Source organism: Hirundo rustica, chromosome 21, assembly GCF_015227805.2.
Source record: "Hirundo rustica isolate bHirRus1 chromosome 21, bHirRus1.pri.v3, whole genome shotgun sequence".
NCBI classification, from domain to species: Eukaryota; Metazoa; Chordata; class Aves; order Passeriformes; family Hirundinidae; genus Hirundo; species Hirundo rustica.
In genome coordinates this window covers 5881873-5894520 of record NC_053470.1, presented here as the reverse complement: position 1 = coordinate 5894520, position 12648 = coordinate 5881873, and the positions used below count along the sequence as shown (strand labels likewise).

The 12648-nt window shown below is 38.7% G+C and overlaps 1 long non-coding RNA gene across 1 annotated transcript; it reads left to right on the top strand.

Moving 5' to 3' along the window:
• Positions 1–4371: 4371 nt before the first annotated feature.
• Positions 4372–6097, top strand: LOC120762149 (uncharacterized). Its single transcript, XR_005703843.1, has 3 exons — positions 4372–4486; positions 5331–5457; positions 6040–6097. It is a non-coding gene; the product is annotated as an uncharacterized LOC120762149 (long non-coding RNA).
• Positions 6098–12648: the final 6551 nt, after the last annotated feature.

Below are 12648 nucleotides of genomic sequence, written 5' to 3'. Positions count from 1 at the left end.
TCTTAAAGATCTGTCTGCAAGGCACAGTTCATATTTTTCTAGTTACAAAAAAAAGCTCACCAAGCCTGGAAATGGTGAGAATGTGAGATCACTTCATGAAAAATGCTTTAGTTATTGAGATGGGGTATATGGATTAAAACCAGCGTATCGGTGAAGGGAAATTCTGTGAGGAAAAAGAGGGAGACAAGCCTATAAATCATCTGTTGAAATGTCTGAAGGGTAAAGAAGTTTTAGGTCCATAAAAGCTGAGTGCTCTGATATATCTGGTAACTCTTGCCTACATTGCAAATGGATTATGAAGGTCTGGGGCTTCTTTCATTTACCAGAGATACAAATGAACTGAAGGCTAACTAAAGAACTCCTACTTAAGGCTGAATTTATCCCATTTTTAAACTTTGTGGAAAGGCTGTGAAATAAAAACCATGGGATCCCCTCAGGGAGTTCATTCTAGAGTTTCTTCATATTTTTCAAAACAGATAATACAACACTCTGTGGTATTAAGACAATAATACCTTTTTCTCTATCTTCATCTAACCTTTACAGAGATCAATAATCACTTAACTGTTGGACCAATGTCCTTCTAGGAAACAAACGTAGTAGGGGTTTTTTTGTATTGTGAAGGTCACGAGGGGAGGAGTCCTGAATTTTTGAATTAATGAGAAATAAACTCCATTCTTATATAGCAGGAGGTGCTGGGAGTCCATGTAACAAATAGCACAGGCGGAATTCTCATAAGTGAGTATGAAATTCTGCATGAGCATAATGTCCTCATTAGCATTTGGACCATCTAGCATACAGATGCTAATCCTAAAATATCTTTCACAGTGTTTGCCTCATTTATGAGTTTTGGTAAACAGTAAATCCAGTGAATTCCTTGTTTATACAGTAGAGGTTTTTAGATTCAGTTTATCCAATTACCAAAGAGAATGCAGTTGGGAAAACATTCTATCAAAAAAATGAAATACTATTTATTATGTTATTTCATGGCTTGCCACTATCTGTAGTATCACAGGATTCCATGCAAAGAAACACTTCTCCAAAAATATTAGAATTTTGGCTTATCCATGTCTCAGTGCTCAGAAAGCCAAGAACCAAGAATGTCTCTGATGAAGCTGCCTTATGTCTAATTAATTGTGGATAAAAAAAATGAGCTTCTAATATTGACATTTCTACACAAACTTGAGGAAAATTAGAAAGAGTGTTCAGATTATCTCAACAGGGAAAAAAAAAAAAAAAAGAATATGTGGAACAAGATGCTCACTTGGCCAGCAAATAGCCAAGCTGGAAAGCTGTGTGATAAATGACATTTTGAAATGCACCCAGAAAGAAAAAATGGAAGAGGACTGTGTGGGTAACAGATATATGATCTTTGCAGAAGATGAAATTTGGAAAGCATATGTCTACATTGCCTTTTTAGCAGAAAAACTTCATTTTTTTTACCTAAGGGTTGAATTTTAGGTAGCAGGATGCAGCAAGCTGGGAGAGATTTTTAGTCAGATCTAATTATGCCATTGCAATAAGACTGTTCTCCGGCAACAACGATCCTCATCATCTATCTCAAACAAAGGGAAAAACTATTTTTGCTATAATTGTCACTTAGAATAAAAGAGCAGAGGCCAAATGTGGAAGCAGGCATACACAGGAATTGAAGACTCCTCCTCTAGTTGTTTGTACTCCAAGATTTGCAGTGTTTCTTCTTTGAGGTAAAAGTTTTACAGCTAATTACAAAGGAATGAGGAATATTAATATGAAATATTAATATACTATTAAAGAAGCTTTGTGTGATGTTTTTCAGGTGCAGATTTAGGGGGTACTCGTACCTGGGAGACTCAGTGCTTATCAGAGGATGTTGTACCAATTGAAATTAGAAATTAGATCTGTTTTTAATGAAGATGAAGTGGCTGCAGCCTGGCTGTGAATGACAGCGCCATGATTTTGCAGCCCTGCTCAGCTGTGTGGTTGGATAGAGACAAGCACCAACTCTGCTGCTCTCTTTCCAGAAGGTCTGGATGGAAGCAGGAGAGACCAGGGGATGATAAACAGGGAGTTCCCAGCTCTGCAGTCTGGGCAGGGAGACAAAGAGAGCTCAGCATCTGTATCTCCTTGTCTCCCTTCCATAAATCCATCTCTGCATGTGGATTATCTAAATCTCTGGGAAAAGGAGCAAGTATTTATTGCTAGTGTGCAATCTGGTTTTATTCATGCCTGAGAGCCTGGCTTCTGCTTTTTGGTGAACAAGGGGTATTTCAGACAAAGGAAAAACTAATTTTTTCTTAGCTGGCCATATAAATCCTCAGTAATTTTCATCTGTGCTGTAGACCCAAGACAAAACTTTGGTAGTGGTAAAAAAAATAGAAATTGTCATTGTCCTAACACTCATTATCTCATGGCAGATTCTGCATCAGATGTTTACAACCTCCGTGGGCCAAACAAATGAAATACAGCTGGGCAGTCTATAGGGTACCTCCACCTCACAGTTTCTGGAAGATCCTTAAAATGATTTATTTGGGGTTTAAAGGATGGAAGGTCACGTCAGATGTAAAGGTAGTGTATGATGTAGGTTTTTCTTGCGTAATAATCATGTAATCAGGTGATCGCTGTAAAAAAAGAAAAACAGCTTTCAACTTTGTTGTCTAGGAGATCAAAACAACCTTTCTCTTTTGCTCATTTATAGCTTTATTTTGTTTTATCTACAGTGCAATGATTTTCAAACCACAGTTCCTTTCTGTGGTATTTTTATGTAACTAGAATGCTATATTGTTCTTTGTTGTGACAGGTAATATTTCAACTAATAAATTGTTGGTCCCTTTCAGCTCTGGTGCCATTCTCTCATGTGATCTCACATAATGATTAATTTATTTAGAGAGTACTTAAAGTAGTTCTCATCTTGAAACTGATAGTCAAAAAAAGAAATCTCTTATTTGGTTTCTCCCCTTTTGATGATTCTGTAAAATACTTCCGTTCTGTAGCAACTGTTATTCCACTTTGATTATTTTGAAAGTATACAAGTAATTTCTGCTTGAATTGAATTAAGCGGGTTGCAAATGCAAAGGTTCAGTTTATATTTCACTCACTTATTCATATTCACAAAATGATCTTCTACTCCCTGCATAATTCTGCACAGTCAGTGAGTAAGATAACAATCCAAACAATCCACATCAGGAAGTTTATTGGATTGTAGTTAAGTGTATCAACGATATAATTTAAATTTAAAATGTTATCAGAATTGTTCTCAAACACTATTTACATACTACATTATAATTTCTAAGCATAAATACATTTATTTATTTATTTTATTTTTCTTTTTTTTTTTCTTTCTCTGTAAAAACCCTTTGCAGGTTTTGATTGGGGTAAAGTTAACTGTTCCTGTAGCGACCGGTGTGGGGCTGTGGTTTGGATTTGTGCTGATAATTCAGGGCTGGTTTTGCTGTCACTGAGCAGCTCTTACCCAGAGCCAAGGCCTTTCCTGCTCCTCACCCACCCCACCAGCAAGAGGCTCCACAGGGAGCTGGGAGGGGACACAGGCAGGACAGCTGACCCCGGGTGACCCAGGGGATGTCCCAGCCTCTCGGTTTCTTTTCCGAGATTCAGGTGGTTTTAGAGTCTTTTTGCCTTCTGCAAAGCTCTGAGCCAGACGCAAGAAAGAGACGGAGTCTTCAGGGTCTGATTTTCAAGGTTGCGCGCTCTGTTTATTGTTTATCTTACAATTTTCTCAGTGCCCCACAAAGGTCTGTGCAGCTGCTCGGGCATCTGGCGACTCCTCGACTCCTCCCGCACTGGGCTGTCCTTATCTTTTATACTAATTGTTACGTGTTCTTTTTTTATCATTATTTGCCAATACCTATCACTTATACTAAACAGGTCATCCCTACTTTGACCCAATCTCTTTAAACTACTTTGTGCCACCGTCTCTGCAGAAAATGGAGTGAGGGAAGAAGAAAGAAGAAGCAGGAGACAACGCCCCAAATCCTCCATCTTGCCCCCATTCACTTCCATACTAAAAACCCAAACCTACTGTTTTCTCACCCTGTGATGAGCTAAACTCCGTTCTTTCACACTCTTGTGGCCTGCAATCCTTCCCGCAGTGCAGGAAGCCTTTCCCATGGACGGGGATCAAAGCCAATGTCCCTCTGGGCTCTGGGCCAGGGTCCCAGACCCCCCTGTGCAGGTCTCTGACCTTCCAGGGCAGCCCAAGGAATGCCCTGGGCTCCAACACCAGCCCATGTGGCACCACGCTCAGCAGGCAGAGCTGGGCAGCAGGAAGAAGTTTGCAGCGTTGGTGTTTTGTGCAGTGACAAATGTTTTGTCATTTATGAGGCAATATTTTTTTTGTGCATTCTTTATTTTCAGGTATTACGAGGCAGCTACTCTTCCAATGTTAAAAGATTTCTGCAGGGATGTTTTTCTTTATCGCAGTAATAATTCAAGAAATAGCAAACCCTCAGTGGAGAAAGAGCTTGGAACAGCTCGGGGAGACCACTGCCAGGTGAAGAATTGGGAAGAAAGTAGGGAAAGACGGGTGGGCAGACCTGATAACATGTGGGAGAGTCACAGGAGGGGGAAGGGAGGAAGAGATACTGTTTATAATAAAAGATAACATATCTAGGAGATCAAACCTCTAGGACAGCTCCTTTATTATCAAAACCAGGCTTATAATTATAAAAAATATAATGGGGGAAAGTGCTGAAAAAGAAAGACCCATTACAGCTCATTAGAAAATGTTGTCTGGGCATTCCAGCCTTTTTTGTGCCTTTATTGCACATAACATTCCCTGAATTATAAACATCTGAATACTTAGCTAAAAGCATTACTGCATTCATGTGGAAGTCTTGACTTTGAAAGACGAAAATGAGGCTCAGGAAAATCTGTTTCTAAAATTTTACTCATGAAAGTAAACCTACTCCTGTGAAGGAAGTCCATCAGGCTTTACACACTGTCAGGTCTGGAGGAATGACCTCAGTCCTTCCATATAAATTCCAGATTTTTAAATGAAGAGCTTTCTGTCATGAAAGCAAAGAAGGGTTTGGAGATCATTAAGAAAGGGTTCTGCAGTGTCTACACCATTGCTGAGACAAGTCCAAAGACATCTCCTGTCCCTCCCTTTGCAGGATGGGAGAAATTGTGGTGTTTATTGTGGCATTTTTATGCAGTGTTTGCCACATTTCTGGGACAGAAGATCCATGGCTCTGATTCCTACGTGTGTTCGTGTTTGCAGAGATGAATCCCTAGGATCTGTAAGAACCAGGAAATCAGCTGGTGGCTGGGAAGGCTGAGTTTCTGTGCTGGGGGGACATTGGGGAGAATATTCCTCTTTTGCTTCCCTCTGGCAGGATGAAGCACGAGCGTGGTTCGCTGAGATGGAGAGGGAGGCACAGCATCTGGGCCAGAGAGAAAAATCAGAGCACTGACTGCTGAACAAGCCAAAGGAGGCTGGAATAAGGAGCCACACTTCAGGAGGTGACTAATGTGTTTTTCCTCTGAATGTGACGGAGTTGACTGTTCTGTCCTCTTGCTGTTTTGGTCTCTTTAAAAATTAACAACTGTGAATAGAAATAGATGAAAGACTGCAGCAAGCAGTATTCTGGTTTTAAACTGGCAGATTTGTGGGTAAATTTTTATTTCTCAGAAGCTGAGGAAATACTGCTGATTCCCTTTATAAGTTATATTTGTGGAGCAAAAGGGGACTTTTATTTATATTTAATCTCCCAGATAATGTTTACTTCCTGTGTGCATGTCAAAATAAATTTTGTGAAAAATCAAGGCCACGGGAACCAGTACCCAGTTTTATTTCATCACTGAATGATGGATGGCCTGACAAACACGGAGTAGAGGGGTCTAGAGGAGCTCATGAGGACATAAAAATGCTGTGAAAATAAAACATTCTGGAGATTTGATGTAACATCAGGACCATGTTTTCTGCCATCTATGCAAACTGGTACAGTGGTCGAGGCCTGATTAAGTATTTTGGTCATGGAAATAGTGATAATAAACTGGAAGCCGTTTCAGATCAGAGCTGATGCCTCCTCTCTGTCTTCCCAGAAATGTTCTGACAGAAGGGCCAGGAGCTGTAGAGACAGGAGGGTTTCACAGCTTCTTGGTGAGTTGGAAAAAAAGAATATATAAGAAATGCCTAAAGATCTGATGAACACATTAATACAGTTCTCATGTTTTGCCAGATGTTTCTCAGTTTTGTAGTTTAAGAGACTTTTAAGTGCTTTGTGGAGATCCTGGAGGTCTTTCGTGACATTCTTTTTTATAGCAATGATCAATAACTTAGATCCAAATTGGATCCTGAGAAAGCTATTTCAGTTGTTTTATGTCCTTTAAAGGCTGAGAGGAAAAAGTTATCTTAATCTTTACTGGTTTGTGCAGTAAATTTTCAGGGTCAAAATACACTGCTTTTTAAGTGTTTGTTCCCCCACAGAGGACATTATTCTTTTAATTATGATATGAATATAGTTTAAAAACCTATGTTATTTGGTAGAATTCCTAAGAACACAGAAGTGAGAGTTCCTTTGGAGAACGAAGATGGGAATGTTTGTTTTCTCGTAACGTTTGCATTTAAAGGCTTTATTGATGGTTTGATTTTGTTTTCTTTAATTCAGATGTTTGTATTCAGCAGCTTGCTTTCTGGGTGTCTGCAATGATGCAGTGTGAATTGTAATGGAGGAATTGCTAAACTGAATCTTTGGGTCACTAGAACAAAAGGAATGACCTTTTGAGGTCGCTCCATCCACTGCTCGAGTTGAAGAATGAGAGTTAATACAAGTGAGAAAGCAAATATTCCTGTTCTTTGAGCCATCACCTTGGGCTCCTCAGCCAGCTGAGCTGCTAGAGACCCAGAACATTGCTTAAATCTGACCTAAATTCAGCCCTCTCTTCCAATTTCCACGGCTACAGGATGTCCCTGGCTCTGTTGTGCTCACTTGGTGAGCTGCACTGTGGAGCTGTGACGGGAGGCTGCTCTGGATGTCTGCAGGGATGCTCCTCTCCAGCAGCATCCTGGGCTAATGCCAGCTTAAAGTGGATGTTGTAACCATGGCTTTGTGTTCTGAGGGCCAAGAATCTGTAACTCAATCACCAAATAAGCCATTCCACAGTTAATTTTACTGTGTCTATTTGCAAACAGAGGAAAAATCTTCAGCCAAGGGGAATTTCCTGTTTTGGTCAGGTTTCCATGCAGCTGCATTCTTGAATGAATCTCTAAAGTAAGTAGATTGAAACACCAAAATCAGATATAGTGACTATGGGAAAGATGTGAAAATTGCTATTTGCTGTTTAATTTTTTTTTTTTTTTTCCAAGTTTGTGAGTATTACTTAAATTTAGTTGGTGGGAAGGAGGATATATATATGTTTGGGGTTTTTTTTTGTCTGCTCAGCTGTTAAACTCCAGTTTCTCTGTTCCTCCTGGAAAGTTATTTAAATTATTCATAGCTTGATAGATCTGAAAATCAGAAGGGACCATTCTAATCTCAAAGTCTGACCCTCTGCATAACCCAGGCTGGATTTCCCCCAGCAGTTCCAATATTGACCCTGTAACTCATGCAGTGTAGGATGACATTCTGTTTTAGTTTGTTCCTGTATTTTCAGTATTTGAAGAGCATGTCTAAAGTCAAACTTTGCTGGATAAATGATTTCCTGCCTCATCCTTTTCATCTGCTGGCACTACATATCTGGAACTTCATTAGCTGTGCTTGGTTTTCATTTGTTGTTATTGTCATACCCCTTGTTTTTAAATGTTAAGGACAGATGCACATGATTTTAGGTTTCTTATTTCCATCAAATTTGAAGATTGGTGTCTACATTATACATTTGTAAGTCTGACCCCACTTGTTTCACCTCTCAGAAACATGGAGTTGCTAAATTATTTCTTAGTGTTTATCCTGGAAAAAAACAATGTCCGTGCTCAGTTCTACCCTTAACTTTAGCTGCCGGATTGAAATCACAGTATTCTAGTCCAAGAGTGACTCGAAGGAAGAAATTGGAGTCTCAGCTATTGTCTCAGGAGTCAATAACTCCCCTGTAACTTAATTTACTCAGTGGTTAGAAAGAAACATGGACTTTCAGATAATCCAGTTTTATCTGAATGTCTTGGTTTGCAAGGGCTGTAGGAAACTGACATTGATTTTATCAGTGATTTAAACCGTGAACAATTATCTGATTTTTTGGAAAAAAAAATACAGATGCTTTTTATGGAGCTAAAATCTTTTACACTGACCTGCTTTGGCCTTTTTTAAATGAAAAATCATAACTTGTGCAGTTAGTTATACTACTTGGTGTATGTATATATATGTGCTGGAAAGAGGGCAGGGATTTAGTGGGAGAACAGAAATCACGATTTCAGTTAAGTAGGTGATGTCATAACCTGGTGGCATTGAAACTGGCATGGAAATTCAGTTATAATTCACTGGGGACGAAAATTCAGAATTCAGGTGCTGCCATCAGCCAGGCACTGCAATGGCAGAGGAGCCCATCAGGAGTAATTCCTGTATTGAGCCTGAAAGAAACTGTGAGGACATAGCATATCAACAACATGAAATAAATCTGCACGTGAAACATTTTAGAGGGTGATAATTAAGATAAAAATGGCGACTGGAATAAATCTTAGGTATGTTATGATCTTGGGACTGTAACCTGAAGTCATGAAGAAGAATATAGAACTTTTCTGCTATTAAAGTTTTCTGCTATATCTTCTTTGCAAGGTTACGTGGTGATAATATTGTTCTTCTAATTGTTTATGTTCAAATCTTGTTTAATTGTTCTCACTTTTGTTCCTCGTCCCACCCCCCCTTCCAGAAAAGTTAGCACATTAATTGTTGGGTATTTTATTTTACTTTATTTTATATTTCTAAATGTGCATCCAGTCCCTTTGTTGCAAAAATAGAAAATGGATTCAGTAGTGCAGAACACAAGTATTGATGGCAGTAATGAATCATGTAATTAAAATTGCAAGTAGTACAAAGCGTAATTGCAACCTGTTAACCTGGATTAGTGTGTGAGGGAGAATTTGAATCTCATTTACTTGAAAGGTAATAGAATTATTAGTGAATTATTAGTGAAACTTTTGAAAGATTTTTCATGAGGTGAGCACTGTCCAGTATTTTCTTTGGAGAGCTGTAGCACAAAGCACTAAAAGTGCAGCGAGCACAAAGTTGGAAATCGTGTGTAGAGGAAGAATTATTGTTTTGTACAGTCCTGCACAACTTTGAAAGACAGAGTGATGAATGATATTAAAATTCAGTAATGTATCAGTATCGTATTACCTGGGAAAATCATGGCTATTTCTTCTAGAGGTTATCAATGGCTCAGGAGATCAAACAGCAAATTTTAGTGACAGAATGGCCGCAGCTGTCAGTCTGGTTTAGCTGTAGGAACACTACATGTAATTCTGTCATGGGCTAAGGAAGGGGTTTCCAGGAGAAATGGGAAAGCAGCGATGTTGGACCTTAAAGAACCTGCTAATGTTTTAATACTCAAGTTATACAGCTTGAAAAAAGAGCTGGTAATGGAATGGGTCCAGAGAAGAGATAGAGGACAAGGGAGGTGGAGACTGAAAGACAAAACTTCGGGAGGGTTCATCTGTTCTGCATGAGATGGTTGAAATGCAGAGGGGCTGCATGGTTTTGGGATTAGATTGATGTCCAGAAATTCCAGGGACATGTAGGATCACACATGTCTAGGTGAATTTTGTAACTCATTCAGTAGAACTCTGCTGTGTTTTGATCCATCTGTGTGAAAGGAGGGGTTGTTGATTTGTGCCATTCAGCATATTTACATACACTGAGTGAAATTCCTGACAGAAATGTGATTATCTTGCTTTTCCCCAAAGCAATCTTAGCTAATCTTACCAATGGAATTGTTTCTGGCTTTGGGGTGTTTTTCCCCTCTTTTTATCAAAGTGCCCAAAACCTGTCTGCAAGAACAAATTATAGCTTGGCATTACCCCCAAGAAAAAATAAAAAAGAAACCTGATATGAATTAAAAAGGAACCTTTTCAAGTGAACCTTTGATTTTCAGGGTTATCTTTCAGTATCATCAAAGCAGAAAAAATAAAATCCACTTTCTTGTTCTATTTTCTCCAACAGTAGAATGTAAAATTATAGATCTGTTTGAAAAAAATATAATATCAAAGCATCTGATTTTAACAAGCTTCAAGACTTGTACTCTTGTTTTTTCTGGTAGAGGTTAATGCATTCTGGCATTTTATTAGCAAATATGCCCTTTTATAATAAATTACTGTGCAGTCACTCTTTGGTCTGTTGACAATAATTATATTTTTTTGTTATAAATGCTGTCTGTTCCTCGTATAACCTATACCCCCAGCTGCCTGTGTCTCAGAAACTGGTTTGTGTGCAGATTTGTAGGTATTTATTCATGAGGATTGTCACTCTTTCATAGGTGAAAATTACATCACATATCTTTGAAGCTACTCTCTTACAGGAGCTCAGTTAAGAGGAAAGAGTTCTGGTGTGTATTTTAATTAATATTGTGCAAGACACTCTACTGGAAACACTTTAATAACCTGCAGAAAACAAGATGTGTCTTAAGAATAGCAGTGTTCAAATTTATGCTTCTACATTATTCGTTATTTATTAGTATTGTTTAATACTGTTTATTATTATTTATAATAACTATTTATAATACTTATAATAATTAATTATGCTGTTATTTAAAACAGTAATTTTAGTAAGCAAATACTAAATTTAATAGGAAATCTGAAGCAGTTTGGATATGATATTCATCTCAGCTTAATGCAATTTCCATTGGTGATTCACTGGCTAAACTTAGAAATATTTCCATTAATATGATTTTGCATAATCTGGTGATTAATAGTAGATTTTCTGTTTTAATATGGGAAAATTCTTTACAGTCTAAGTTAGTGTCAGAATTTATAGAGGCTAAACTGAACGCTTATTACAACAGTGACTTGAGTTAATGCAATAAGCCCATAGAGGCAGTGCTGCATTAGGGCACAAGATGCTCCTGAGTAGGCTTTTCATGGAAGAAAAAATAAATTCTTATGACAGCACTCTTATGACAGCACTTTATGACTAAAATATTTGACTGTGTAATAGAGTAACATTTACAGGACATCTCTGTTGCATTTTACTTGTCGCTAAAATGCACCGCTACCTGAGTCTGCTGAAATTTAGCTCCTCTTGTAAAGGATGAAACATTAAATTTGGTGCATAATCTCAAAGCTGATGAATTGATGTGCTCTATGTAATGTGTTCTGAGGAAAACTTGGCCATGGAGAGTGTTTTTATCTTTATGTGTTTTTTCCCTATTGCAGATGACTTTTGCAGATTTCCTTTAGGTGTTGTTTTTTTTCCATTCAACTGAGTTTATTTCTGTGTTATGGCAGATCTCATTTAAGGAATTAATCATGGTATATGCTGTGATAGCTCTTATCTTAATTAATTTTGTTTTGAGGGCTAAAAGTAAAATTTTGCTTGTTTGATTTTCAACTGTAATGCCAAAGTCAGCGCCTTGGTATGTCCTTCCACAATGTAATTTGTGTGAAACTTGCTTGTTGAGAACTGTGTATCTTGATTTACCAAGTCATTTTTCTTGATGGTAACTGCGCTGCTCTTTCTCATTGTAGCTATACTAAAGACTGTAATTTACATGTTAAATGCTGTTCCTACTGCTTCCTTCCCTCCCTAGTGAAATTGGGATAGCAGCACGACCCTACAGAGTTGACACATGATTTCTTATTATGTCTCCTGTGACCTTTATTCCTCCTGCCTCTGCTGGTGGACCTGCATCTCTCAGAGCAAAACAGAATCTTCTATTTTCAATGAAGCCTTTTCTTTTGTGGTTAAAGAAGTAAGAGACATTAGTGTTGAAAAACCGTGTCATTAGCCAAGTAAAGCTAATGACAGAGAACATGAGGAAGTTATCTTTTAGCATGTTAATGGGTGAATCCCAATTCAGTTCCTATTGATGTCCTGCTGTCCTTGGCTTTGGGCATTTTGCCCAACCTGCCTCTGCTGCAGTCTCTGGTGTGTGACAAGGGCACCCCCCAGTACTGACGTTTCTGTCTGCCCTTCCTGGGCATGCACAAGGCTCCTACCCAACTAGGTCAGAACTGGAGTTAGGACTGGGAGAGCCACCGAATTCAGGCTACTCAAATATTTACAGAAAACAGCTCTACGCTGTCTCAGTACCTCCAAACAGATCAGGCTGGTTTTTGTTTGCTGCTGCCTTAAACAGTTCCTTCACTGCAAAGGTTAGCGAGGTGTTATTTGATGTGCCCTCACAAGTGCTGAGGTCAGTGGTGTTTTTACACACACACAAACACACACTCATGCACGCCCCAACCAAGGAAAGCACAGAAATTGTCAGAGCTTTGACACGGGGTGAAAGCAGCTTTCTGTCTCACACATCTTGCATCGGGAGGGGCAGGAACTCTTAAGCCCATGGCCTGGATCATTCTTCCAGTGGCCATTTAGGAATTCTGATTCCCAGGCACCAAAATTAACAGCCAGAATTAACCCTTCCCTCCCCAAGTCTTGGTTTGTAGTTCTGCTGAGATTTACAGAACTATTAAAAAAAAAAAAAAAAATCATATTTGGAATGTCAATGCATTTCCAGATGCATTAATTAAAGGGAAATTGCCCATATGTAAATTCGTCCATCAAGCAG